The sequence below is a fragment of the Grus americana genome, chromosome 25, assembly GCF_028858705.1.
Source record: "Grus americana isolate bGruAme1 chromosome 25, bGruAme1.mat, whole genome shotgun sequence".
In the NCBI taxonomy this organism is placed as follows: domain Eukaryota; kingdom Metazoa; phylum Chordata; class Aves; order Gruiformes; family Gruidae; genus Grus; species Grus americana.
In genome coordinates this window covers 5,816,613-5,843,339 of record NC_072876.1, presented here as the reverse complement: position 1 = coordinate 5,843,339, position 26,727 = coordinate 5,816,613, and the positions used below count along the sequence as shown (strand labels likewise).

General features: G+C 57.5%; 1 protein-coding gene across 1 annotated transcript in view; it reads right to left on the bottom strand.

The window, feature by feature from the left end:
• Positions 1-25,302, bottom strand: part of LRRN2 (leucine rich repeat neuronal 2) — a 36,750-nt gene extending 11,448 nt beyond the window's left edge. Inside the window, exon 1 of the mRNA XM_054803508.1 lies at positions 24,983-25,302. The gene's annotated coding sequence lies outside the window, so the exon portion shown is untranslated. The remainder of the gene's footprint in view (positions 1-24,982) is intronic.
• Positions 25,303-26,727: the final 1,425 nt, after the last annotated feature.

The window sequence follows — 26,727 nt, the reverse complement described above, 5'->3', positions numbered from 1 at the left end:
AGCCCCCACCGCCCGGGGGGCACAGGGAGGACCCCGATCGCTCCCGGGGTCCCGTGGCTGGCGAAAGGCAGGAGCGGGGCCGTGCTCAGCCCGCTGCTCCTCTCCTGCGGCGATGTCCCCGAGGGGCAGCAGACACCCCAGCCCGTGCCGTGTCTCCCCGGGGGCCGTGAGCTCCTGCCAAGCCCCTGTCTTGTCTGGGTGATGGCTTTAAGCAAGCGATGTGCACAGCAGCCCGCGACGCGGCCATCGCTCTCGAAGCTTTGCAGCGCTGCTGCACTTTGGCGGCTGCTAAGCCTTCACGTCCCTGTCACCGGCCCTGCCAGCTCCCGGTGGAGGCAGATGAGAAGTGGCAGTCGGATGTTGTGGGAAAATCCTCCCCCACCGTCCCCGCCGCCTTTTGCTCTTTTTGACGGCGCGATTCAAATCTGCAGCCAGCCCTCAGGAGAGACGCGGCGGCGGAGAGCCAGTGGCTTGGCCGAGTGCAGGATCCGGCCTCTGTCCTGCCCGGGGCAAGGATGGGAATGACCCGGGCATCGCGCCCTCCAGCTTTGCTGGGCTTGCAGCCGGAGATGTGCACACGCTGCCGGTCCAGCCTGGTCCAACACCGGGCCAAGCTGCACAGCCCCACTGTACCCCCAGAAAAGGAATTTTTTTGGCACATCACCTCGCCCAGCTCTCAGTCCCGGCTGCTCTGGGCTCAGGACTTTCTGTGGTGGCACCCAGCAAAGTTTGTCCCGTCAGGCTGAGGTCACGTCTCCCCTGTTTAAACCTCTATGTAAAAGCTTTGTGTTTATTTGTGATAAAGCCAAGAATTAAATAGGATTCTGTATCAATTACTTGTAAAACTTAGAAATAGGGTACTCTGCTGTTACCCGAAACACTCCTATATCACTTTTTTTATTGGCAGGAGATGCCGTATTAAATCCAGCAGGGCTTTGCTGCAATGGCCAGTTTTATGAGGTTGGGTCTGGGGTCTCGCTGTCTCCAGGTCTGTCACCATCCCCTGCCCTGGAGCAGCTGGCACATCTCCTCCGAACCACCTCCCCAGTGGATAAAAACCCCTTGGGACCTCCTATTTCCAGCAACCTCCTAATTTCAGCGGTGCTGAGTGCCCACAGCGTGCCTGGCAGCTGGCAGCAGCTGTGTGCGGTTCACACATTGAAATCCCGGATGGGGGGAGAGAGGAGAGCGGGACGGCGTGGACTCCAGGGTCCTGACACGCCAGCCCTGCCCGTGCTGCCGTCATGATGCCAGCTAGGAGCGTGACTTGTTTATGACATTTTTATAGCGGTAAAAGCCTTAGTGCAAATGCAAAACAAGCCCTTTCCTCCCCCTGGGTGACTCGTGCCTTCTGGGAAGCGAGCACGAATGATGCCAGCGCAGGCACTTTGCGGATGAGTACACCCTGGACCAGCCGCTCGCGCCGGGGCAGCTCTGCCCATGGACCTTGTACCCTGCCCTGGGTCCCCGTTGCTGCCTGCCCCCACCACGGAGCGCAGGATCAGGCCAGTCTGATCTAGATCTATAGGTAGGGTTACAGTATTGCAAATACATCCCAAGGGATCATTAACTCGCATGCATTCTGGATTAGCCACTTATACAACTGTGATACTAATGGTATCTATTAGATAGCTGTTAATCTTGAATAAATGTTTTTAATGATCCGCTGTTTAACATACAATAACTGACGTATTAAATCTCAGTTAAGCTGCGGAGGTCAAGTCATTATCGGGGGCTAATGGCGACAGGGATGATGTGGAGACGTAACTCTGGATATGGGGAAAAGGAAATACATCCTTCGAGTGTTATACGGGCTCTTGAAAGGCTTTTCTGGTGTAGGGCACTATGGGGGATGGAGCAGCGATGGGGTGGCTCCGGGATGTGGGATGAGCCCTGGGCTGAGCATCCCCACGTGCCTGGGGGCAGAGGGAGCCCCACAAGCCCCCAGCCCTGATGCTCGTGGGTTCCTGGGGATTTTCTCCATTTGCACCATCAAGGGGAGGAAACGGGAGGTGAGAACTAGGCAGGCAGCCGGAGGGATGCCTCTGCAGGCATCTGGAGTTCTCTGCACCTGATACATGGATAGAAAATGGCAGAAATTGCTGAGTGAGATACCTGATGCTTGAGCAAGGAAACCTGTTCAAGCACCATGGCCCAGTGTCCGGCCAAAGCTTCACTTTGTCTTGGGAAGCAACAGTTTCTCCAAGTCAGCCGTCCTTGGCTGGCAGGTCTCCCCGCTTCACCCACGGCCACAAAGCCCAAAGCCCCCGGCCGGGTTTGATTTTCCTTCCTGGACCTCCAGCATGTCACAGCGGTCGTGCCAGCAAGAAGGAAAACTTCACACAGGGGGAGCGGAGCACCGGGGAATTCAATGCAGCTGGACACCTTGGTGGAGCCCTGGCTGAGTTCCCGCGTTGGGGGCTTTAATTTGCTCCTGTTGCTGATGGGAGACTCCTTCACACAAAGACATGTACAGGGAAACCCCCCGGCACTGTGGGTCAGGATTTCTGGGCTCAGTCCCCATCTTAGACCCTTGCTGTGTCCTTACAAACCCAGCATGCAAGGCAACGGCAAAGCAAGTGCTCGGTGTCTTTGGAAGCCGAATCCATCCCCTCCCTCCCGCTGGTAAAAGGGGGCTGGGATGTTTCAGCAACGCTGCCGGGGAGCTCATATCTCCGAGCAAGCGGTTCCAAAGCCCTGGAGTGGAAAAGCAGCTGCTCTGTTCAGAGCAAAGATCCTGACACAAACCTTGGCAGGGAGTTTACCGCCACGTCAGAAAACAAACAGATAAATAAATAAAGAAAAGACACCGAATCTCCCCCCGTAACATGGCAACCGCTCCCCCCGCATCCATGGCAGCCTCCCTCATCTGTATGCTCCATCACAGCCCCGCACCATCCGCCGGGTGAGCACCATGGCAACACCGTGGTCTTTAAACACAGGAGTTTGTGCTGCGATTGCAAACAGCATTAGGCAATTTAATTAAGCAGCTGGCAAAAGGAAAAACTTTGTCTGTTTGAGGCGTTTTATTAAATTCCGGCGTATTATGCAGCTCTGCGTCTTTGCTGTCTGGTTCGAGGGATGGGAGGATGCTCCTGCCCCAGCCTTTCTGCAGCTTCACCCCCGGCTAAAGCAAACAAACAAACCCAGGGCACGCGGGGTGGTGCGGAGCACAGGGAACCCCCGCACGGGTCCCAGCATCCCACCTCGTGCGCTGCCTGCACCCATCCACGGGGCCACGGCAGCAAAGCTGTGCTCCAGCCCTGAGCTGCAATTTTGAGTCGTTATCCCCTGAAAAGCATTTACACGAGACAGGGAACAGCCCCCTCCGAAACCAGCAGCACCAGGCTGCTGCTCTGCCAGCTTTTCTGGTGGTTTCTTTCCTCGGTTAAGCCTTGTTTTGTGCAGAGAGCTCCAGCGATGTTGTTTGTGGGTCTTCTCCTGCATCTCTGCTGGCAGGGAGGGCGATAGCGTTATTTCTGCTTGTCTAGGAGGAAGCCAGGAGATAAGAAGCTGCCGGGAGCGTGCAAAGCAAACCGCTCGGCTGCCTGCACCTCGCTATCACACCAATGCGCCAGGAGCCGGGGGGCAGGAGCAGTGCCCGCTTCTTATCTGGATGCTTCTCTCCCTCCATTTCAGATGTTTTTTAATGAGGAGGGCTGGAAAATAAGCCTTCTCTTCTTCTTCTTTTGCTTTTGGGCTCTGGAAGGGTTGCGGTGGCTCTGCCTGCCTCCAAAATGTTCCCACAGGTCCCTGTGGCTTCCAGGAGATGCTGTTGGCAGCTTCAGGCATAGCCTCCAGCCTGGAGCGTGCAGGATTTGGCCCTGCTCAGCCACAAACTGCCCATGCAGCGCTGAGCACATCCCAGAGCTGCTTTTGGTCTCACACTTGTTGCCTGGGGATAAGCACAGTCCCATGCCACCGGGACACGGAGAGACTGGGTGCCTCAGCAGCTGGGGAGATGCTCCGGGAGAGGAGATGCTCCAGGAGGAGCCGGGGTCCCTACAGAGCAGCTTCTCCAAAACACAGCTTGGTGGCGTTCAGGATTTCTGAAGGTTTGTTCCTCTTGGAGCTAATCACCAGGGCCCTTCCCTGCCCTTCATCTCCCTCCTCCTCTTTGATTGCAAAAGTTGAGACCACGAGACCTTGGCAGGGAGCAGCGCCGGGGCCGGGTGGCCGCACACGGTGGCGGGGATGGATGCTGAGATGGCACCTGGCTCTCCCTGTGACACCGAGAGTCATGGCCGGGCTCCTTGGTGGGGCCGGGACTTAAATCCATCTGCACTGCCCTGTCTGCCGGGAAGGCAGATTTGGAGGTGCCAAGCTGGTGGCACAAGCTCTGAAGGCGGCAGGTTTGCCCCCTGCGTGTGGCATGCTCACATCTATCGGAAGCCTCAAATCTATTATTTTTTGGCTGGGAAGCCCTGGGGCCATCTCATTTTATTCCTTAGAATCGCAGGGCTGGTCTCCAGGCCGTGGGGTTAACTGGTGCATTTGTAAATGTCTTGCAAAAGCCAACTGGAAAAGCTGGCTGATCTCTGCTCCGGATTGCCTGCAGAAATAAAAGGCTGGGAAAACGGAGTCTCGGTCTCGGCTTGTAGCTGAATTGGCCTTTACTCTGTAAAATTTGCATTGTTTAACAAAACCTGTGCTGCATCGGACTGCAGCTGGCTGCATTTTTGGAAGCATCTCGAATGACTGGCACCGTCTCTGGGCTGCAGCAGGAGCTGAACTCCAGCTGCGAGCGGCCGGATTCTAAGTCTGCAGATCCCCCTGCCCAGCGGCCCTGTGGGCCCCCTTCAAACGTCAAAGTCAAGAACATCCTGGGCAGAAAGGGGATGGAGAAGGAGGGGAGATGGGCTCAGGCAGGGCCGGTGCCGGTGAGCTCGGTGAAAGCAGGAGGGTTGCCGTGCTTGGTTTTGTAGGCACCTATCCCATCCCCCTGCCGCTGTCTCTTTTTCAATCTGAAGAGCCCTGGCCCGTTCTGCTTTTCATACGGGGCCTGTTTCACAGCTCCGGCCATCGCCGTTTCCCTGCCCAGACCCTTCGTGTCCAGGCAGGAGAGCCTGCAGGCGCTGCTCGGACCGCAGGCGTGCCACTGGCTTTGGTCTGCTCCTTTATTTATCCCCTAATAATCCCCCGCCTGCCATTTGCCCTTTCCGACTGCTGCTGCATCGTGTCACTGTTTCCAGAGCTATCTCCAGGATCTTCTTCCCGAGCGGCAATAGCTAATTTAGAGCCCTTCAGCCTGTAAAAGCCATCGCTGAGCCTCTGAGAGCCTAGCGCAGGATTTCAAATGGCATTTGCCTCCTTAATCACCCAGAGGCTTTAGAAAATGCTGTGATCAACAAAGTTCCAAGTTCCCGGCACGTGGGGAGCTGCGTGGAGCTGCGTGGCCCAACCCCAGCACCCACAGACAGCACCCAGCTCACCAGGATGCTCCGAGCATCCCAAGCCCATTCGAAACCCTCGCCCTTCCCTTCTGCTGTGCTCGATTCCCACCCTCCAGCTCCGCCGTGACCCCCAGCTCGCAGGCACCACCCCATCCTTGCTCCAGGACCTTCCTGGCAAGGCACAGCTCCAGCTTGCCCGGCTCGGAAGCAGACAGCGCGTCTCCCTTCCCCGAACTGGTGTGCACGGTAGCGGCGAGCGCTGCCCGGCAGCAGGGAGATGTGCCGCAGGCGCAGCCTGTCCTTGGCACTGCCGTGCCGTAGCTGAGACACAAACAGCCCCAGCCCAGTAATGAGCTCCCCCAGTTCCTCCTCCCCGCCGTGCTGTGGAGCGGCGTGTTAAATAATTCAGGCGAGCTCCTGAACTGCCTGGAAAACACCTCCAGGTCTTTGCTAATGAGCTCGCTATGGACCCGTCGTCCAAGGCTGGGGGAGCGGGGGGAGCCAGTCCCTCCACCAACACGCAGACACCGAGCAGGCACAGGCCACCACCATGTCCCCGAATGCTGCAGCGTGGCTGGTCCCCAAATTCCCGGGCCGTGCACGCAGCACCATGAGCATCTCGTGGCGGGAGGGAGGTGGCTGGGCCATGTCCTGGCTGGTGCAAAGCAGACCAGGAGCTGCATTGGTGCACACAGCACGAGCAGCAGTGCCAAAGCCAGGCAGATTCAAATGAGTCAGAAACCATCAATGCAACAGAGAACAAAAAACCTGAAGCAAAGTCCCCCATGGGGAGACGGACTCTGTGTGCTGGTACTTTCAAAACCAAATCCTTTCAGCACGGCCCAAGCCCAGGTATTGGGCTGGATTCTGGGGCACTGCATCCAGCTGGCAGAGGGGCACAGCCTCCCCCAGCATCCCTCCCACCCCCAAAAGCCTGGCTCCGTAGGACAGTGGCATGGGGGAAACCACACCGGACCCCGCAAGCAGCAACGTGTCCAGAGCAGTGCCAGGAAGCCTCAGATCAAGCCCTGCACCCCGGCGTTTCCCTGTGTCCCCTTTTCCTTGTGCCAAGCCCCACCGTGCCCTGGGCAGAGTCCGGCCGCATCCCCCAGCGCGGCGGGGCGCAGGAGCAGGGCATTGCGGACGCAGCCCCGCTCAGGGATCACGCAGGAACGTCCCTCGTGCCGTTAGCAGGGCCCTTGTCCTCCTATTGCCCGTCATTTTCTGGTTCTCCGGGGCAGGCTCCGATGACAGACGTGGCTGCTGCGACGTGAGTCCCCAGGGGTCTTGGAAAAACCGGGGATGGGAGGAGGAGAGAGGGGGAGCAGGGTGGGTGGTGGGGACACGGGCAAACACATGCATCTTACTGGGAGGGAGCGTGTCCAGGAGGAGGATTTGGTCTCACTGAGGCTGGCTACAAATCCAAGGTTTAACGTTTGCTTGGCAACCTCCTGCAAGGGGGTTAAGCCTGCGGTAACAAAGCCTGCTGCCTGTCAATGGCATTTAGTGCTACGGCTTTGGGGCTACGGGAGGGACAGAGGGTGAAAATGCACGTGGGAAGAACGTGGTGGGAAAAAGAGGGAGATGGAGAGATGCCCCGTGGGCTACGGCACTGTGCCGAGCTGCTCTCGCTGCCCAAATTCCCACCCAACTTTCATCTCAGGGGGAATTTCCCACAGCTGCTGAGCTCCTCTGCACCCTGGGGAAAGTCCCAATGGTCCGAAGGGGCTGTAGGAAAACCAGATTAATCCCTGAGGACAGGAAAATCCAGGGGATCCCCAAGCCTGGAGGCACCGGCCCCACAACCCTAGCAGACCATGCTGCCTGCTTTGCTCTTGTCCTGTTCTCAGCAGGACCTCAGGGGTGGGTGCACCCACTGGTGACACCGTGGCTTGTCCCACTCGTGGTTTCTGGGTGGAGGAGGACGCTTGTGAGCTGAACCTGAGCCCTGTGCCCACAGAACACCAGAAATTGAGCAAGACCAACACAGGCTTTTCTGGAGAGTCCTGGCCTTGAAAGCGGAGCAGACACGAGTCCCAGACAGCCCCGCCAATTCCAGCTAATAAAAAGGATATTTCACAAATCAGGCACTTCGCAGACATGTTAATGAGAGCAAACAAAGGCTCTGCGATGCAGATTAGGGGATGCAGGAAAGCGGCTCCTGGGACGGGCACCGCTGGTCGCAGCCAGCCCAGCCGCAGGGCTTTGCCATCTTGCTCTTGGGGGACGCCCTGGGAGCATCCCGGGGACCACGGCCAGGCTCTGCCCTCTGGCAGCACCTTGGGGCTGGGGAGGGGATTGGGCATCCCAAAATCATCCCCAGGGCTGGGGAAGGGACCAGCACAGCGCTGCCGCTCCCCCGAGAGCGAGAGGAGGCAGGACACGAGGAGCTGTATTTTCCATGCGTCCGAGGACCACATAAGTACAAGGGAAGGCGAAGGGGTGAAGGGGGACCCTAAATCATCGCCCCTGCTCCTGCCAGATATTTCAAGTGCAGAGGGAGGGCAAACGGCGCTCGAACCGATGTGTCCTGGCCGTCCCCGTGGGCGAGGGAGGGAGAAGGGTGCTGCACCCACTCCGGGCACGTGTGTCAGTGCTGCGAGCTCCCGTGCTGGCTCTCATCAGGCCGGTACTCCTAGAAGTGGACTGCAACCCAGGATCTTGCAGTTGCTTCAACTCCAGTGACATTAGGAGCTTTAAACTACACGAATGCCACGGTAAAGCCTGATTTCTGCTGCTTTCTGTGTGCGCTATCCAGAAATGGAAGCATTGCTAGAAGGGTTAATTCCACCCCCACCCCCCCTTTCCTAAAGGAGAGATTTCATGCCATGCTGAATAAATAAAATAATGTGATATTACAAAAGACTGCAGCACAGTATATTAGATACCACAGCACTGTTGCAGGGCGTCTGTCAGCACCTATCACGATGACTGATGACTTATCAAGAATGGACCTGACATTTCCAAATGAGCTGTTTTGATAGAGTTGTCATTCAAAGGGGATCTAAAATAAAATAATAATAATAATAAAAAATCCAGATAGGAACAGGAAGAGAAATGTAAAACATTTCCCGCCTCTGTCCCACCTATTTAAGGATTCCCAGCTTGGCAGCAGGACAATTTGGCATACGGTACTGGTGGGTCAGGAGGGACGTGCACAGAGACTTTACTAAGGCACGGCTACAGCCCAGATTTCCCCTGCAGATCCAACCCATCGCCAGGGTGCAGAGGGACAGACAGCCCCAGCACCCTCGTCCACGCAGCCGGGCAGGATCTGGCTGCCGTGGCTGCCGGCCGCCTTGCTAATGGAGGGGGGGTCACGTGCTCCCATGTTCTTTCCCTCAAATGGCTTTTAAACTCTCAGATTTCAAAGATAATGAGGCAGCTATGAGTTTTGGGAAAATAAGCAGCTGGGGAAGGCTTCGGCGGGTGTTTTACCCCACCAGGTGCTGGAGGCTTTGAGCAGAGCAGTCCTGCCTGACCACAGCCGGCACCTTCGGGGTGCCCAGCACCCCAACACACATCGGTGGGACACCCAGCTCCAGTTGCTCCGATGCTCGCAGCACGGTGTTGTCCACCTGGACACCGAGATCTCCGTGCAGATGTTACACACCAGACCACTGCGGTCTGTGCCCGGCTCGAGCAGCTCCCGGGGCAGAGCCTGCAGCACAGGGGCACTGAACGGGCAGAGCCGCTCGCACTTCGTGGGGCAGCCTTTGGGCAGCGTGTTCTCCTCTAGGCACTGTGCATACACTTGACTTACTTAAATAAAATAATATCGCGGTGTATTATTGCTCTTCTGGAGAGGAAAATTTGCAAAGGATATGGAGTCCCTCTTGAAAACCCGGGGCTGTGTCAAACCGCATCAGCAATATTGCCCTGGCCCTCGTGGCCGGGAGCTGATGGCAGGCTCTGCGCTGCACACCCGGGAGCCCGTGGAGGCAATCCTGCGCCCGCGGTTCCTCGGAGCTGTGCAGGGCGTGAAGGCAAGAGCTGCCCGGGGCTGGACATAGCGCCTCGCCGCTGGGAGAGCCTGGCTATGCAACATCCCCCACGCCAGAGCTAACTCAGCACGGGGCAAAGCTGCGAGCCCACTCCCAGCCAGCCCCTTCCCCTTGCACCCAGCAGGACCCCCGGGAGCACATCTGCAGCCGGTGGGTGCACCCCTGGGTGGGTGCATCCCTTGAGTGGGTGCTGCTGCAGCCAGAGCACGTGGGAGCTGCGTGGGGAGGGAGGCAGCCCGCCACCAACTTGTCTGAGGAGGAACTGACAAAATATTGTTTTCAAAAAACCACCAAAGCTACTCTCCGCATGACTGAGCTCTGAGCAGATCTGAATCCATTCGTGTCGCAGAAGGAGGGAGAGGGGCTGGTTTTGGAGGAACTTTCGGCTGTGTCATTATGGGTTTAAAAGAACTAGAAAAAAAAAAAAAAGATAAACCTGATAGAGGATGTAGGCATGTGTGTGCATATGCATGTGTAGTAAGAGCAAAGAGAAATTCAAGAGCCATCTTGAAGCAAAGATGCATTTGTAACATGAACAAAAGCAATATGCCAAGCTGTTCTTCATCAAAATGCAGAACAAAATAAAGGGCTTTACCTTTGCAATGCCTCCTCTGCAGCCACCTCCAGGGTATTTACACCAAACACACCAATGAGGGGCCAAATTTTGGGCCATGCTTCTCCAAAGGTGCACAGGGTACAGAGGCTCTCAGAAATCAAACCACCCCAGGGAAACACTCCAGAAACCCCACAGAAAGGACACACCGCTCCCCCACAGCCACCAAGAGCCTCCCACTGGCTGCAAAATATCTGCGATGAGCCCCTTAGGACCTGGAGTTAATGAGCACAGAGTCCAACTTCTACATCTCCAACCTCCCCAGCAAAGCAGCACCACCCAGCACCCCCCTGCACCCACACCACCCAGCGCCTCCCCAATTAAATATGCAGCTCCAGGATGGCCCTAACGAGGTTCTCCTGGCCCTGATGAGGCACCGGGGCTGGGTGGGCATCGCTGCAATGCTGGTTTGGTCAGCGTAGGGGAAACTGTCATCCCTGGAGTTGGGCTCGTCCGGCTGTGCACGCAAGGAGGGCCGGATCCTGCGCACACTGCGTGGGCAGCTGTAATGGAGCTTGTTGGAGCAAGGGGGTTGGATGCTCAGGGCTGAGCGGGTGAACGGGCACGCTCCAAATTGCAGCCCTGCCAAGGTGCAGCAGGATGCACCGTGCGGGGCAAGGAGGGAGGAAGGAGCTGCTGGCTGCGGCCGAAGGGATGCTGTGCTGCAGGCAGCCGGGTCCATGCTTCGGGCCTTCCAGGAGTGATTTTAATTGTTTTTAGCTCCAGACAAGATGGGCTTTGACCTCAATTGTGCAAACAGCTAACCAGATCAGCCCTAACTGAGCCCAATATGTTTGCAGGGCACATTAGTCGTAACTCTGGGCGAGGGCTGGGGACACGATCGCCTCGGGATCCTCCCCGGGCGGCACGAAAAAACGGGGAAGCAAATTGTTCTGTTCAGCGCCAGGCAGGGTCGGGCAGGCTGCCGTTCGAGCCTGATGCTGGCAAGGGTGCGTGTGTGAGGTGACAGGGTGCTGCTGCTGGGAGCGCGCTGTCCTGCAGAGACGGGATGGGCAGGAGATGATTTCACTGCTACTGACCCCGAAAGACATCGCACGTTCATCACGAGTTCATTGCAACACTCCCCCCCTCCAACCCCCAGTGGCGATGACACTTTTCCCTGAGAGATTGGCTTATGTAGCTGTCATTTAATCTTCACCTCTCTAATATACTTATTTCTCCTCTTCCCTTCGCCCTGCTCCTTCTGACAACTCGCTGCCTGCTGCTTTTAATAGGACGAGGCAGCAGGGCTGTCGGACGCAGCAGGGCAGCGGTGTCCCAGCGTGGGGCTCGGGGCCATGCTGATACTCAGCCTCGCGGGTTTTGGATGAGCTCTGAAACCAGGTTTCTGTTCATCCGAGGGTCACGGAAAGTACGTTTTCCCTTTAAAGCAAAGCTATTAAAACTCGTGTTCAGGCCATATTCCGGTCTGGGTGATTACTGCCTGCCAACGCCTCGTTCCCTCTGCAGTTTTAATTGGTGCTATTAAAGAGCTGCAATGCTTCACCCCAGAAGAGGCTCGGTCTCTCTGTCAGGAAGAAGGACCCCTCTCCTTAGTGCCTGTGTTAAAATTATCAGTCACTTGGGGCTGGGGAGGAGGGAGAGCTGCGCAGACTCGGCGTGTGGCAAAGCGCCTGCTCCCTGGCTCGGGAGCATTTTGCTGTCACTTTTCCCTGTGTTAAACGATGCACAGAAGCTGCAGAGCGGGAGGGGGCCGGGGCTGGGCTTCTTCAGAGATGGAGGATGTGATGTGCGAACAGATCCAGCGCCCGGGGGTTGCCGTATCCTGATAACAACTCGTGCGGCCGCTTTGTGCTGAGGATGGAGGAGAAGGGAGGCTGCAAGGCTCAGAAAGTAGCGGGGTGGTTATGCGAAGTTCACTAAACTCGGACGGCTTTGCTCATCCCGACCCCACCGGGCATCGCGCAACTTTCAGCCAAAGCTACGCCAGAGACTCACTTGGTATTCGAGACCCAGCAATCACCTTCTTCAATCTAAATTAAATATTAAAGTGAAAGGCAATTCAGTGAGACCATGAATTCATTAGAAAACATAGCTGGATCCCAAAGGTGCTGCAGATGATAACGTATCGGGGAGGTGGGGATGGGGCGGGGGTAGCAGGGTGCAGACAGACGTACAAGCAGCAGTGAGTTAAAATCAGAAAGAGGAAAAAATGCAGTGCATTATTTTAGATGAAGATTAAATGACAGCCCCTGCTTCAAAGGGCAAGCGTGAGAGGCTAACAGGCTGTGACAAACCAGAATGCATGGACACAGGCAGCCAATTCCCTTAAATAAAACTTTTATTGGCCATGATATCTGAAAACAAGCAGCCCGCAATAGGGATTAATGGTTTTCCCCAGGCTCCCCCAGCACTGTCCATCCTGGGGAGGGCCACGGCTGCGGACCGGGCGCTGCTTCCCTGGGTGGCCCCGCTGCAGCCGGGGATGCCAGAGGGCCGTGGGGCCGGGGGGAGGAGGAGCGAGACGGAATCACTTAGCCTTCATTAGGCCAAATTAAAATCAGAAGTGAGATGACAATTACAATTTGTGACCGGCTAATTGTTCGCCTCAGAAGCTGATCGTTGTGCAGATTGGGAAAATTAATTGTTCGCAGTCCCAGGTGGGTTGGCTTTGAACCCTGCCGAAGGAGCGGAGCTCCAGCCAGTGCTGCTGCTTGCTCTGCAGCCGCCCCGGGGATGTGGTCCTGCAGGCTGCACTGCCAGGGGTCCCCAGGGGGCTGGCAGACTCCCAAAGCCCCTCGCTGCCTCTGGTTTTAGCACCCGGAGCGGAGCAGAGCATCCATGGGGCCACCCGTGTGTTAAGGACCTGACTGGCCGTATGGCACAGCAGCTCTCGGACCTGCCACCTCCGCAACGGGAGCAGCCCTGGCCCTGGCCCTGCGCGGTGGCACGGCAGACCTGTCTGCAAACCTCCCTCCCTGCCCTCCCCGCCGGCGACGGAGCTCCCTTCGTGCTGGGGCTTGTGAGCGCTGCAGCCGTCGCTCCTCCGTCATCCATCCGGCACTGAGCGTGGTGTGTCAAGCCCAGCTCCCATCAATCAAGCCTACCCCTTCAGAGCATCCTTCTTGATTTGTATCCCCAGGGTGCTTGGGTAAGGGTGTTGTGAACACTCGGATATAATTATAGCTTCTAATGGGGCTGCCAGAGAGGGGGAAGGTGCCAGATTTCAGCGGAAATGGAGACCTCCAGCTCCTGCCTTCACTCCGGCTCTCCCACCTCCTGGGTTTCTGGCAGGCTCCCCGGCCACGACGCTTGCTGCATGGGAGTCAGCTCCCTGCCGGGGGCTGCAGAGCCGGGCTCACATCAGCCCCGTGTCCTGGGGGACGCAGGCTGTAGCGCAGCGTGGGCTCTCCCACAGGAAGGCATCCGTTGCAATGTGCAGCCGGGCCCTTTGCAACGCCCCCTCCCTCCATCAGGCAGTGCCTCGGCAGAGGGACCTTCTCCCTCTCCATCTCCCCAGGCTGCTAATTAGCTGTGAGGTTGCATGGGACAGCTCAGCCTGATTTCCCTCCCGTGTTACCCCCGCCATCTCCCCAGGCTGCCCGCACTCTCTCAGCAGCAGGCAGGCTGAAGGGCCAGGCAGGGAGAGCAGCAGGCAGCCTGGCGTCTCTGCAAACCCGGTGCCAACCCATCACGACCGGCGATTCAAATCTAAAGCCTCTTCCGCAGACTGCGGCTCGTCTCCCTGCAAAGAGGCTCTGCGCTGGGTCCCCACGAGCGCTGGGTCCCCACGAGCTGTGGGGGTCCTGTCCCCCATGCAGCTTTGAGACACGAACGGCTCCTGCAGCTCCCGCAGCCTGGGGGAGGCTGTCAGCACCGAGCGAGGAGCGTGGCGGCTGCCAGGGGCTGACAGCAGCCGGGCACCGGGATGTGATAACTCCTGTGGCTGTACATGCCTGTTGAGCTGCGACAACATGACAGCAATAGTAGCTCATAATCCGCACAAGTGTGTGTGTGTGCCTTGCAGCGGTGTGTGTGCTGGAGAGACAGGTGCATGCCAGGAAATTATGATATATATTTCCATGACATACCGTTTCCCTCTGTTGTACATTGCAGATACAGGGAAAGACCCCACAGATCGTTACGGTGGGAGGAAATGCCGCCAGCCTGCGGGGAAGAACGGCTCCTTGTTAACCGTTTGGGACAAGATTTTCAAAGGGCTCATCTCCCGTGCGCCCGTCTAAATGATGCAGACAGCTCTGATGCTCTGGACACTAAGTCCTTTTGAAAAATCAAGCCAGTACTGCATAGGAGCCAGGAGTGAAGAGGGATGCTCATATCTCTTCCATTTATTTCTTCATGTCTCTAATCAAACAAACAAGTAGCATGCCTAGAGCTGCAGCAGGCAGGCAGAGGCTGTTTGAACCTTCCTCTCCAGAGATGTTAAAGCCCAGAGGAAAGTGTCCATCTCTCTGTGTTGCTCCTGGCTGCTGGGACAGCCCAGGGTCCCCATCCCACCCAGCACAAAGGGTCCCCGTCCCAGCCCACGGGCATCTCAGGCCCTAAAACCGGCAGACCGATGGCCAGGGTACCGCTGTCCTGGCAGCGCGGCTGCAGATGCTGCCTGTGCCGCATCAGCCCGAGTGACCTTCCCCAGCAGATCAACATGCGAACAGGAGCGATCGATACCCCTCGGCACAGCCCGGGGGCTGGCATGGGGGGGTGGCCATTACGGCTGGCTCATTTGCAGAGCAGCCCCCGCCAAACCTCTCCCCCTTCCTCTACGCAGACCAAGGCCAAGGGCGGCATCCTTTGGAGAGGGGATGCTCCGGGCAATGTCAAAGGCTTTTGAGCTCTGCTACGCGCGTGGTGCTCCGCAAAGCAGCCGTGAAGCTGATCTGAGCTATGGGCTCCGAAGGGGACAGAGACCAGGGGTGCCGCTTCGGGAGGTCACGTCCCCGTCCATCTGTTGGGCCCCAAAAACCAGGAACGTGGAATAAGGTATCGACTCCCAGTGAGACAGTGAGAACGCCGGTGGCAGGTGGCTCACAGCAGCTCGGGGTGCTGGATGGGATGCAGATGGCACCCGCGCAGCCCCCGGCCGCGGTGGTCCTGTCCCGGTCCAGAGCCTGGGAACAGCCGGGGCTGCTCCAGCCTGTCCCCCTGGGATGTTTTAAGAAGAAACATTCTGCCACTGCAGTGTTTTGATGTTAGTCCCTTCAGAGGGATAAATCGAGGCTCTTTAAACTTTTCAGCACGGGAAGGGCGGGTGGGGAGGAAAAGGTTTATTAAAAAAGGCTTAAAAAAAGGAAAGAATTCCTGAGCGTAATTAAAATCTAAACCATGATGGGATGTCTCCTGTTATTTCTCTAGAGGTGTCTGTTGTTGGAAACAATATTTCTTCAGCTAAGCAGTATTGCTGCAGGCAGGGAATGCTGCCCAGACAGCACCAAGGGCAGAGGTGAGGGTGGCGACCAGGGACCTCGCTCAGCCGTCCTCGTACTGGGGGCTGAGCTGGTCCCTTGCCATCTCCATCTTATTTGTCTCTTCATTCATGGATTAAACTGCTCTTCCAGGAGCGAAGGGAGCCAGGAGCTTGCAGGGACAGCTGGCCACCCGTGCCGTGGTGGCTGGCTTGGGCAGGGGCTGGGCAGGGGTGCAGGCAGGGTTCAGTGCCGGCAAACCCATGGGCAGGTGACTCCAGCATCGGTGGACGGGCAGCGTAACGGGGTCACATCACACAGGTAAAATGGGGTGAGAGCAGCCGCGGCTGGAGCCCAGCCCTGCTCCCTTTGATCTTCAGCAGAAGAAAGGTCAGGATGGCAACACGGCTGCTTGTAAGTGCCGTGAAATCAGGATAATTTCTAATTACGGGGAAGTCTCTCCCTGTTATCTTGCTGGCACATTCTGGCTTCCTTGGGCCGTGCGGCTGCGATAAAGGGCTGGAGTTACAAAGCACCTCCTGAGGGCATGATGACCCCACGCAGTGACACAAAAGAACATCTCAGCAGTGTCTGCAGGGATGTGAGATGCTCCTGGGGGGGCTGAACCTGCCCTGCGGAAGCCTGGACTCCCCCGCTGCTTCCCACCATCCTGATGAGCTTGGGCTCTATTGCCACGATGCTCCTGGAGATGCCATAAGGACCATGAGGTCCTACCAAACCCCTCTGGGCTGGCAGATGCCCAGGGACAGAAAGAGGTAGCTCGGTGCTCCCTTCCCCGCGCTGCTGGCTGGCAGCAGCCCCACTGCATTCAATGGCCAGGCTCGGTGGCCGCAGGACAGCACGAGGAGGAGGGAAGCTCCAGCAATAAAAAAAACAAGGACAAGAGCAGATCCAGGCTGGTGACAACCCATCGAACAAGGGGAACAACCCCCTGCCCCTGTGCTGCAACAGCTTGTCACTGACCCTAAAATCCTCCGACTCTTCCCATGGCTGTACCTGAGCTTCAGTGCACGCGGATTCCTGCTCAGGGTTAAACGTTTCGGCTGCAAACCGATGTTTCAGCAGCGTATTAGGACATGACAACCAGAAAGAGCACACTGGTGACATCAAAGGGTTGGACACGAAGCTGTTCCTGGCCGTGCCGGTAACTTTGCCCCCCTGGTCTCTGCTTGCCCTCCGTGCTGTGTCCCATGTGCAGCTCACAGGGCAGCCTCTCTGCAGGGAAATACCAAGGCGGGCGGCTTGGGTGGCTTGTGCCTCCGAAGGAATTGGGCAGAAGAGCTGAGAGCCACACGCACATCTGCTGAGAACCCTGCACTGCTCTCAGGGCCCAAGTAGAGGTTCAGCAGCCAGAAACTGGCCCCCGGGTGAGGGCACAAAGACTCTCCGAATCTCTGAAAAAGCCTCCAAACATTTATCAAAGCCAGCCCTGGCCATGCCGGGGTCCAAGTCCTGCTTTCAGGCAGAGGGAGCCGGGCAGCCCTGCCTGGAGCGTTGCTCAGCATTGCAAACTGCTCAGTGATGCTCATGAGCAGCTAAGAAGTATCTAATCCACCCCAGTGAATCTGGGCAAGGTATTACTGTTGGTATCAAACATGGATTTAAAGAAGAGTGAATTGATTTTCTCTCTGTGCTGAATTTCACCGAGGACAAGCTCAGATGTCCTACCAGCCCTGCTGGAAATACAGCACTGAAGTTGCATCTCAGAGTTCCCTCAAACCCTGCACCGATCTGGGGGTGTGCACAGCCCGGGGCCCCTCTTGTTTCTCGCGAGGCTGTTGCTTTCCACTCCGGCTGGTTCCTGCCCAGCGAGAGCCATTCCTCTCCAAACCCCGCGGCTCCCCCAGCCTCCTCTCAACCTCACCGAGCGAAAACAAGCCGTGGTTTAGCACCTGCCTCTTGCAAAGCGCTTGCCGGCGGCTCCTCTCTCTGCAGCTCCCTGGGAAGCACCAGGGATGCTGTGCCCAGAGTGGGGGGCAGCAGCGGGGCAGCCCCCCCACCCCAGCCCAACCCGAGCTCCAGCACCGCACAGGATGCCCCTGCTCTTAGGGGCTGAGGGGAGACAAGTCAACCTCCGGCAGCCAAAAAAGCCGTAGATTAGTGCAAATACCAATAAGTCATTAGGAATCATAAGGAAAATGTACGGTTGCCATAGCAACTGCCAGGCACGGCTTTGGGGCTGCTTCACCCCCTCCTCAGGCGCGGAGCAGATGGAGGTGGGGATGGAGGCAAAGCCCTGTGCCCCGAGAAGGGCTCGGTCAGTTGGGGTGGCTGTGCTGGCATCGCCCTTATGGGTTTTGGGGGTGCTGAGCCCCTCCCTGGGGAGTAGCGGGGCTTTGCCACTGGCAGAGACCCCAGAGACGCTTTCCAAGGGGATGGGGACCGCTTGGTCCTTCGTGAACCGTGGGACTGACTCTGCCATCACAAGCCAGGGGGCTGCACGTCCCCCCCTGCACCCACCCGCTGGGGAGGAACCAACACCCAGCTCTCAAATCTCCGCGTTTTCTGCACCGGGGTCCGTGCCCCCCCGCACCGGTGGGCACTGCCCTGCCCATGGCCGAACCTCGGGGCACTCGGTGGCTGATAAAGGTCCCTCCCCAAACTGAAGGGCATGGAATAACCCTTCACGGGTGAGGAATTGTGCTTATCCTTGGCAAAATCCCCTTCCAGTTTATTTAAAATTAAATGGTCTAACTGAGCGCGGGGAGCCTGGGGGCACAGGGAATTGCTAGCAGAGAGGGAATTAGCCCACAGGAGAGAGACTGCGATGAGCCGGGGCGACCCGGCCACTGGCATTACCGAGTTTGGAGGATGCTGGGCTGGAGCCGGAGGCTTTGAGCTGAGAAGTGACCCCAAAGCCCCACGTGCCCCGGAGCGGCTGCAGGAAGGAAGAGCATTACGGACCCAAGGTGCATCCCAGCTGCTCCTTCACTCGTCCCCCTCGTGCTAACTGCAAAGCCCCCAGTTTCCAGGACTGCCGTGCAACAGGAAAACCTGGTTCCTGTCCTCATCGCACCGTGCACGCCACGAGGGCTGGCTGTCGCCGGATGGTACAAGGCTCCCCGCAATCGCTGAGCCACCGCATCGCCTGGTGTGAGCCCGCCGAGCGTGGGCAGAGCGTGAGAAGTTGCCGCTCTCCCATCATCTCCGGGAATTACAGCTCTCGGTGGCCCCACGCACGTCTCCCCTCCCCGCACCCCAGCTGCACATGGCTGGCGGAAATGTCACCCACTTTGTCTTTAATTCACAAACATCTTTTCCCCCCAGGGATCTTTTATCTTTTTTTTTTTTTTTTTTTTTTTTAACGTTTATTCACAGAATTAGATCTCTTCTGAGTTTCCGTGAGCGGCTCATCGCCCGTTAGTCATCCCGGGCTGCTGCAGAGATCAGGGACCTGCACCGCGGGGCATTCCTGCAGCAGCACGGGGAGGGCAGGAGGGGGGCAAGGACCTGCATGGCCACCAGCACAGCGGGGTGACCCCCTGCCTTCACCCCCTCTGCAAGCGCTGCAAAGGGAGAATTCAGCCCCTGGAGGCAGGACCCACATCAATCCTCTCCTTTGCCTCTGGCTGCAAACTTCCCCCCACCTCCCTCCCCCCCCGCTGTGGTTTTTAAACCCACTCAGCTCTGCAACTCTGTTATTTACAGCACTGACCAAGGAGACCGACTGCACCAAGGACACCAGGAAAAATCAGATGGCACCAAGCCCTAGGCAGGGTGAATGGGGCTGCACCCAGCTCTGCCCAGCAGCAGCCCCCGCTGAGCGGGACCCCCAGGGTCCGGCCGCCCCGGCTGAGCGGGAGAGGGATGCCGTGCCACCGGCAGCGGCTGCTCCACAAGGCCGTAGCGCATCGCCCCTTCCAAGCACACCCGCAATTTCCCAGGAGAAAACGACTTTGGCAGCATGCTGCCCTCCTCCCTCCGTCCCCGTTCCGCACCCTTAAAAATATAAACCAAAGCAAAATGCAACATCAGGCTGCCCTGCTGCTCAGCGCGAGCCCCCAGCTCTGCGGCCCCCGCGCTGCAGATCTGCAGCAGTCCTGCTGCCGCCAGCCTGCGAGCAGAGATTTCGGCGTGGTAAGTGATGGCTTTCAGATGTAAACAGCCCTGTTCATTTAACTTCCCTTAAAACCTGAGCAAAACAGGGAAAATGCGCGCGTGTGCCAAGCCAGGGAGGACGACCGTGGCCAAGAGGGGACGAGGGGGTACGTCTGCGGCTTCCCGGGAGAGTTTAACCAGCAAAGAGGGAGTCAGCAAAATATTAAAAAGCCATAAAGCTATCCGGAGAGTGTCACTGAAATCCCTTTTGTCTTAATTTAACAATAGCTTCATGAAAAGGAAGGAACAACGGGCGATTTCAGCGCAGAGCAGGGCTCAACGCAGGCGATGGACGGGCGTCGGGGCAGCCCTCAAACCCAGCAGCATCGTGACGGAGCCGACCCCGGCCCTGCTCCTTGGTCCTTTCAAACACCCGCTGCAGGGACGAATCCTGCTGTGCATCGGGAACTGCAGGACTCATCGACTTCATGAGCTGCATCTTGCTGCTGGAGGGTTGGAGCTGCACAGCGAGCCCTCCGCCAGCCTGGGCTTTGGGACAGCCCGCCCGGCTCCGTCGCTGGCTTTGAGCAGCAGCGGCAGCACGTAGGAGTTAGGAAAAGTGACTCAGAAATAGGACCTGGCAGAATTTTCCATGGGAATAAAAGCCTTCGCTGAAAAATGCAGCTTCTGATCAAACCGCAGCAATTTGCAAATTCGGATCTAACGCTGCAGACCCTTTTTGGGACAACGTCTAAAGTCCGAATGGGCTTTTCAAGTCAAGCGAGCGGCTTTGATTGTACATTGCCAAACAGTGGCATGAACAACCAAACCACTGAATTAAATTTAATAATCATACTATGAACGAGTGACAGACACCCAACTGAAATGCTTATTCCAGCACAAACTGAATGGGTTCATTTTTTAATGTTTCACAAATAGGAAAAACCTCATTTTTTCCTTTTCAGGTGACCAGATGCCAGTTTGTTGGGTTTTTTTCTCTATTTTTGGTATCTTCCACAGGTCCTGGTGGGACGTGGGACATACGACAGAGCAGGGAGAGGATCTTCCCTGGGCTTTAAGGCGAAGATGCTTTCTTCCCCCAAACAAGAGAGCTGGAGTTAGTTCATCTCCGCCTTTGGGAAAGGCTGGTTAAAATGCAAAACCCCCTTTTATGCTGATTACAAATTCCTCACTGATGAAGGCTTTTAAATTCAAAGCAAGCGTTATTAAGTCTCACAGAAGCACAGTGGCCTGTCTTCATGCAAAACAATTTTCTCAGCTTGAATCTGAAAACAGACTCGACTCAGCTTTGGTCACCAGGAAGGACAAAGCCGGTCACGCTCCGACCTCACACGCCAAGTTTAATCTTAGAGTGATTTTTTTTGTGACTGGTTATAAATGCCACAAAATATGGTTTTATAATAGCGCCTGGGATAGGCTTTTAAAGTCGATGGGTAGCTCTGGAGCCTGGATAGGGTCAGGAGATATCAGAGCATTTATAAGCTGCTGGAGGGGGAAGCTGGCATTAATTCTGAGTAGAGTTGGTGAATAATTTATCACAAGTAATTTATTGACTAAGTTTGTCTCTTTTCCCTGTCTGGGTGAAAAGCACCCCAGTGCAGAGAGCCAGCACAAGACTTAGGCACCACTTAAGTCCCAATTAAGCCCTTTGTGAATTGTCTGGGAACGGATCCCAATTTTCCCATATTTATTTGTTATTCAGAATTACACGCCAAAGAGAGCCGACACATAATTCCCGCTCTGCAGCGTGTTTGCAAACATTTCCCGGGGAGCACCCACTGCGAGGACTCCAGCCATTTCGAGGGGGCACGGGGGTTCCTCAGGCCCCCACCCCTCCCTGACTGGGATGGTGCAATTTGAGGGACCCCTTTTGCCATGTCGAGGAGCCCCAGGCACTCACCACCGCGGGGGGAGGTTTGGAGGGGGGGAAGGCAAGGGGTGCTCGGGCTGCCGTCCCCCCGCTCCGAGGTGCAACCAGAGCAATTTTCTCAGCCATTTATTACCTTCCTAAAACCCACCCATTGGAACAGCCTTTTACAAACCCTGCTATAAATATATTTATCACAAAATACTCTCTGCCGTCAACAACTGCTAAACCTGCACATATATTTCACTGCCTATGAGCTGGCTGATGTCCTGGAACGGTGTCGGGCATCTCAGCAGCTGCCCTGGTGCAGCGCAGGAGGGATGCTGGAAGGGACACGCGTGGGGACCGCTGTGCAAAAGTCCAGGGTGGCCAGGGCATGGCTGTGGGCTGGCACAGCCGGAGGGCAAGGGGGGACGCCCTGGGCTCCACGGGGAGCTCACGACTCAAGAGCACCAACGACCAAACCCTAAACTCAAACCCAAAGTCCCAGTGCAGAGCCTTATCGACAGAAACCACCTCCCTTCTTAAGGAGAAGTTTTCGACTCATCTAATTTTAATGCTTTTCCTGATGCACTCCCAGCACGCAGCAGACAGCACTCTGCGCTCGGCAGCAGCTGTAATTCTCCTTCTCATGGCTTTCCCCGGCTGCAGCTTTCGATGCAGAGCACAGGAGAGGGCATTTCCCCCCAGAACAACACTTTCATTTCCAGGAGGAGAACCAAAGTCACGGGTACCTCCCACGCACGCCGAGCAGAGGAAGAAGAACCACCAGTCAGTGCCGAGCGCCTCGCACCTCGTCTTCGGCGGAGGGCAGCGAAACAGCCTCTCGGCGTCTTTCCTGGCAAAAGGGACGTGGGCACAGGGCGGGAGGGTGGTGACGAGTTTCTGTGTGCAAGGAGGGGATCACACAGGCCCTGGGCTGGCATCTCTGCTCTTTAGGAAATCAGCCACGTGCCAACAGGAATGCTATCCCTTGGGTAGCTTTTAGGTGGTTTAGGAGATACAGCGTCTGCTGGGAATAAAGACAGGGAGGGAGCCTTGTGTTTGGACTTCCCGGCATTTGGAGAGGTGCCGGTAGCGTGGCGAAGTTCCCAGCCTTTCGGGTGCCCACCTGGAACAAGCTCTGGACCATCCTAGCATCCTCCATCCCTGTCCTAGCCGGGAAATTTAGGATCACATCCCTAAATGACAGTGATCAGCTACAGCAAGGAGCGGGGACAAACCCTCCGCTGCCGTGAGCCAGCATGGCTCTTCGAAGCAGAAGGAGCCGCGTCTGGTTAGAGCAGCCGAAGCTCTGCTCCGCGCTGGGAGTCAGAGCCTCCACGGCACCTCCTTTGAAGTGCAGCGAGCAGAGGGGCTGCCCCGGCTCCCCGGGGAGGTAATTATGCAGCTTAATATAGAGTGCTGTGGGGAAAGTGATTTCCCGGAGCTCCAATACCCCTAATGAGGTGGGATGGGTTTGGTGGGGTCCTTCCTAATTCACCCCCCTGCACTAGAGGGACTTGCAGGCTCAGCGATGGGTGTTAGCACAGCTCAGCCCCGGCAGCTGATGCTGAGCTCCTTGTTTCACACTGCAGAGCATAAAAAAGGTGCCACCCAAAGGAAGGGGGTTAAAATGGCTGAGGAGCAGAGACTTGTCCCCAGATTTGGCCCTCAGCCCTGCTCTCACAGCCACTGACGCCAGTGCCAGCTCGGTGCCAAACCAGCCCCCCGTGGGGCTCTCCTCCAGAGAGGAGCCAGGGTGCTGGGGTAGCAGCGCTCAGCGCTGGCTCTGCACCGGGGAAAGGAGAGCCAGGAGCGTCGGGAAGAGCTGTGTCCCCAGCAAAGAGGCTGGGACAGCAGGACCAGGGTCCCCTGCCCCGGGGAGCCAGGATGGGACCCGGATGACAGTGCCCCGTGTCCCAGGCGTGGACACCAGGGACTGACAGACACCCACACGAGGAGAAGCCCCATGGCAGGGAGCAGTCAAAGCTCCGGGAAACTTGCACTGAGCCACATCCCATCACCCCACGGCCGCACCGCGCTCGGGCTTTGAGAGGCAGAAATGAGGCGTTTGCTTCCCAGCCTTGCTCCGAGCTCTGCCTGCATCCAGGCTGCGGGATCAGGGCTGCTCATCCTCAGAGCAACGGCAGGGGCTGGGTCCTGGCTCAGCACCGACACAGCAGGGGTGAGACAGGCAGCGTTCCTGCAGAGCTGCTGAGCCTCCAACCCTGGTAGGAACCAGATCCTCATGGCCAGAGGTGATGGCAGCACCTACCTGTAACTTCCAGTGAAAGCCTCCCTGGGAACACTGCTCCAAGGGTCCTTCTCCCGCCCCGCGGTGCCCAGCGCTGAGCACCCACTCCCCCCCTCCGGGGTCCCACTGCCAGGCTGGGGCAAGCCCTGGGTGGCAAAGGGCTTCACCCCCTCCTCGCTCATGGGAGAGAGGTGCGTTGCTGAGATCTCTCAAATCCCTTTTTTCGGGCTCTGGCAGGAAACAAGAGGAGGTGGGGAGGGTCCGGCACCTGCCTGAGCATCGGGGAGACGTGAGGACAGCGGATGCCTGAGCCACACATGGAGCCATGGGGTCCCTCCCAACCCTGAGCACCCTTCCCGGAGCAGGTCAGCAGAGGTGGGTGCCAGGGTCCCCGCAGCGGGTCCCTCCCTGCACATGGACCCCTGGGATCCCTGGTGCCCACCGCTCCCCGGGCTGGCAGGGCACAGCCACGCACCCCACAGCTGCGGGAGGGGACGTCTGCTTTGCACAGAGGTACGTGCACGGGGATTGCGGGTGGGTGTATGTCCTGTGTAGCTGCATCGGAGAGGCGCACGCATAGAGGAGCAGGGTTAGGAAGGGTTGAAGTAAACACAGAACCAGCACAAAAATCATTAAAATGACACCACGGGCCCGGGGCTCATGGCGGCTGTTCCCAGGGTTTGCTTTGCCATCACCTTTTGCCTGCCACCCCCTGGGCAGCCCGTCTGCTCCGCTGGGTGGGCTGCGCCTGGCACCGGCAGGCGAAGGTGGGTTGGGAAGGAGGGAGGGAGACCAAAGGACCAGGCGGGTTTATTTATCACAGCCTCTTTTCTACACCCACCTTCGCTCCTTTAACATTTTCCACGGAGCTCGGGCACAGAGGGGTTAATGCATCGAAACACGGCTCCCGGCTGGATCGCATCCTGCCAGCATCCCTGGGCAAGGCTGGATTTCAGTCTCAGCAGCACCAACCTCAGCACATCGCCGCGGGGTTCACCACCGTTACCTCACGTTCTCCTCGGTACCTGGGTGAGGATCTACTCGATCCCAGAGGAGTTTCCAGGACAAGGAATCCAGTTCCCAACAAAAGTGCTGAGGGAAAGGAGGTTTCCCTCGGCTGCCTCACACACCCCTTGCCCCCTCCTGGACCACGCACCGGCGAGGCACCGATGCTGTGTGCATTTCCTATTTTCATCTGCTTCTCTTTTTCTTTTCAAATACACCATTTATCCTCCATGCCGGAGATCAGTGACAGCAAAGCTCTGGAAGGAAGGGAAAAAAACCCCAAACCCAAACAAACTGCCAAGCAGCCAGCTCTGTGTTGCAGAGCCCCCCGGGCACAGGAGCCCCCCCCAAAGTCACAACCGATCGACAACACGGTTAGCGGGGCTGGAGCCCAACTTACCCTTGGACTCTCCTCCCATCTCCCAGCGTCGCTGTCATCCGCCTGCCTGCTCCCTGCCACAGCTGTCCGCACATCTGGCTCGGGCAGAGCCCCCGCCGGCAGACAAAGGGCCGGGGTTGCGTTGGACCTGCCAAAGCTGGGGGGTCCGTCCTTGTCCCTTTGGGGGTGGGGGCACAGGGACAGCAGGCCACCCCCTGCCACGCTGCCCCCACGCTCGCCCTCAGCGCCCGATCTGGAGGCAGCGGGGAGAGACCTTCATCCTTCCCTCGCACGGCTCCTTTGCAGCCGCACACTCGCTGCTCCCCGCTGCCTGCAAACGCTCCCCCCCCCCTCCTCCTCTCTTCTCCCCTCCCTTTCCCAGTCCTCCTCCTCACTCCAGTCTTGTCAGTCTTGTCGCCACGACGTGCCACCCACCTGAATCAGCTCCTGCCGGCTGCACGCTTAACTCCTGCGGCTCTGGTGAGCACCCGAGGAGCCAGTCCTGGCACCCCCAGCCCCTTGGGGTGATGCTCCCAAGGACCAGATATAAAAAGCTCCTGCAAAGGCTGAGCCGGCTGCTCGTACCCCTTGGCATCTGCAGCGCATCCTGCTCCCGCTGCAGCTGAGCCCACTGCAGCACCCGGGTCCCCTCCCCACAGGCTGGGGTCACCGAGCCCAGGGGGGTTTCTCCCACGGCGCTGCATGGCCCCGCGTTAGGAGGGAAGCGGGAGACTCGACTGGGCGCACCCCTGCCCACCGACAAAAGCATTTCTTTGTCTTTGGAAAAATCTGGCTGCGCGTGGTCCTGGGAGTCCCTTGCGCCTACCCCATCCCCGGCGTGCCAAGGTGACACAGATGCCCCGTGGGGTTTTGCAGCGCCTCGGGGTGGCTGTGTCCCCAAGCAAGACATGCTGCCAGTGGCTCACCTCCCCTGGAAGGGGATGCTCAGAGACTCTTAACCTTGAAAAACACTGGAGAAAAGCTGTCTTCAGCTTTGCTGTGTCTCAGATGGAGAGATCTGGGGTCCTGGCTGCCTGTCACCCATCCCAAGAGATGAGGGATGGAGACCCCATCCACCTTCACACCCCATTGCAACGCAGAGAGAAGTGTTTTAGAGTCAGGCTCAGATGTGGAGCTGACAAAGGCAGGATTCGGGGTGGGTGCAGCAGACCAAACCCAGCTTTTGTTTGCTTTCCAGCAGTCGCTCCCCAGAAATGCTTTTCCCAGCCCCATCCAGCGGCTGTCAGAGCCCCGCAGATGCCACACGCCCCGGGAGTGACAGTGGCCATTGAATCCCCATTTCATGCTCACGAGCATGAGCCGAGCTGGAGGTCTGGCTCGTTCCCAGAGCATTTGCCTGGGGCAGTGGGCTGGACCACAGGGATGGAGAACAGACGCGCACACACGCGAGAGAGCCAGAGAGGCAGAAGAGGAGAGATTGGAGTGACCTGATTTAATTGGCAGGACTTCAATAACATAAAATCCCTGCCCATGTGCCCAAACCAAATGGGTGATGTTCTGGCATGTTGGCCCCCATTCAGCAAAGCATTTATGTAGATACTTAATGGGAACACATGCTTAATGGTAGCCTCACTTAAATGCTTTGCGGCATAAATTGAGAGTCAAAGAGGGGTCTTCAGCTGGAAGGTCCCCTCATGGCTTTTCAAATAGCAAGGGGTGAAATGTGAGGCTTTATCCAAGTGCTGGGGCACGCAGGGCAATGCTCCATTCTCTCATGAGGTGGTGGAGCCCAGTCAGCTGGAGAA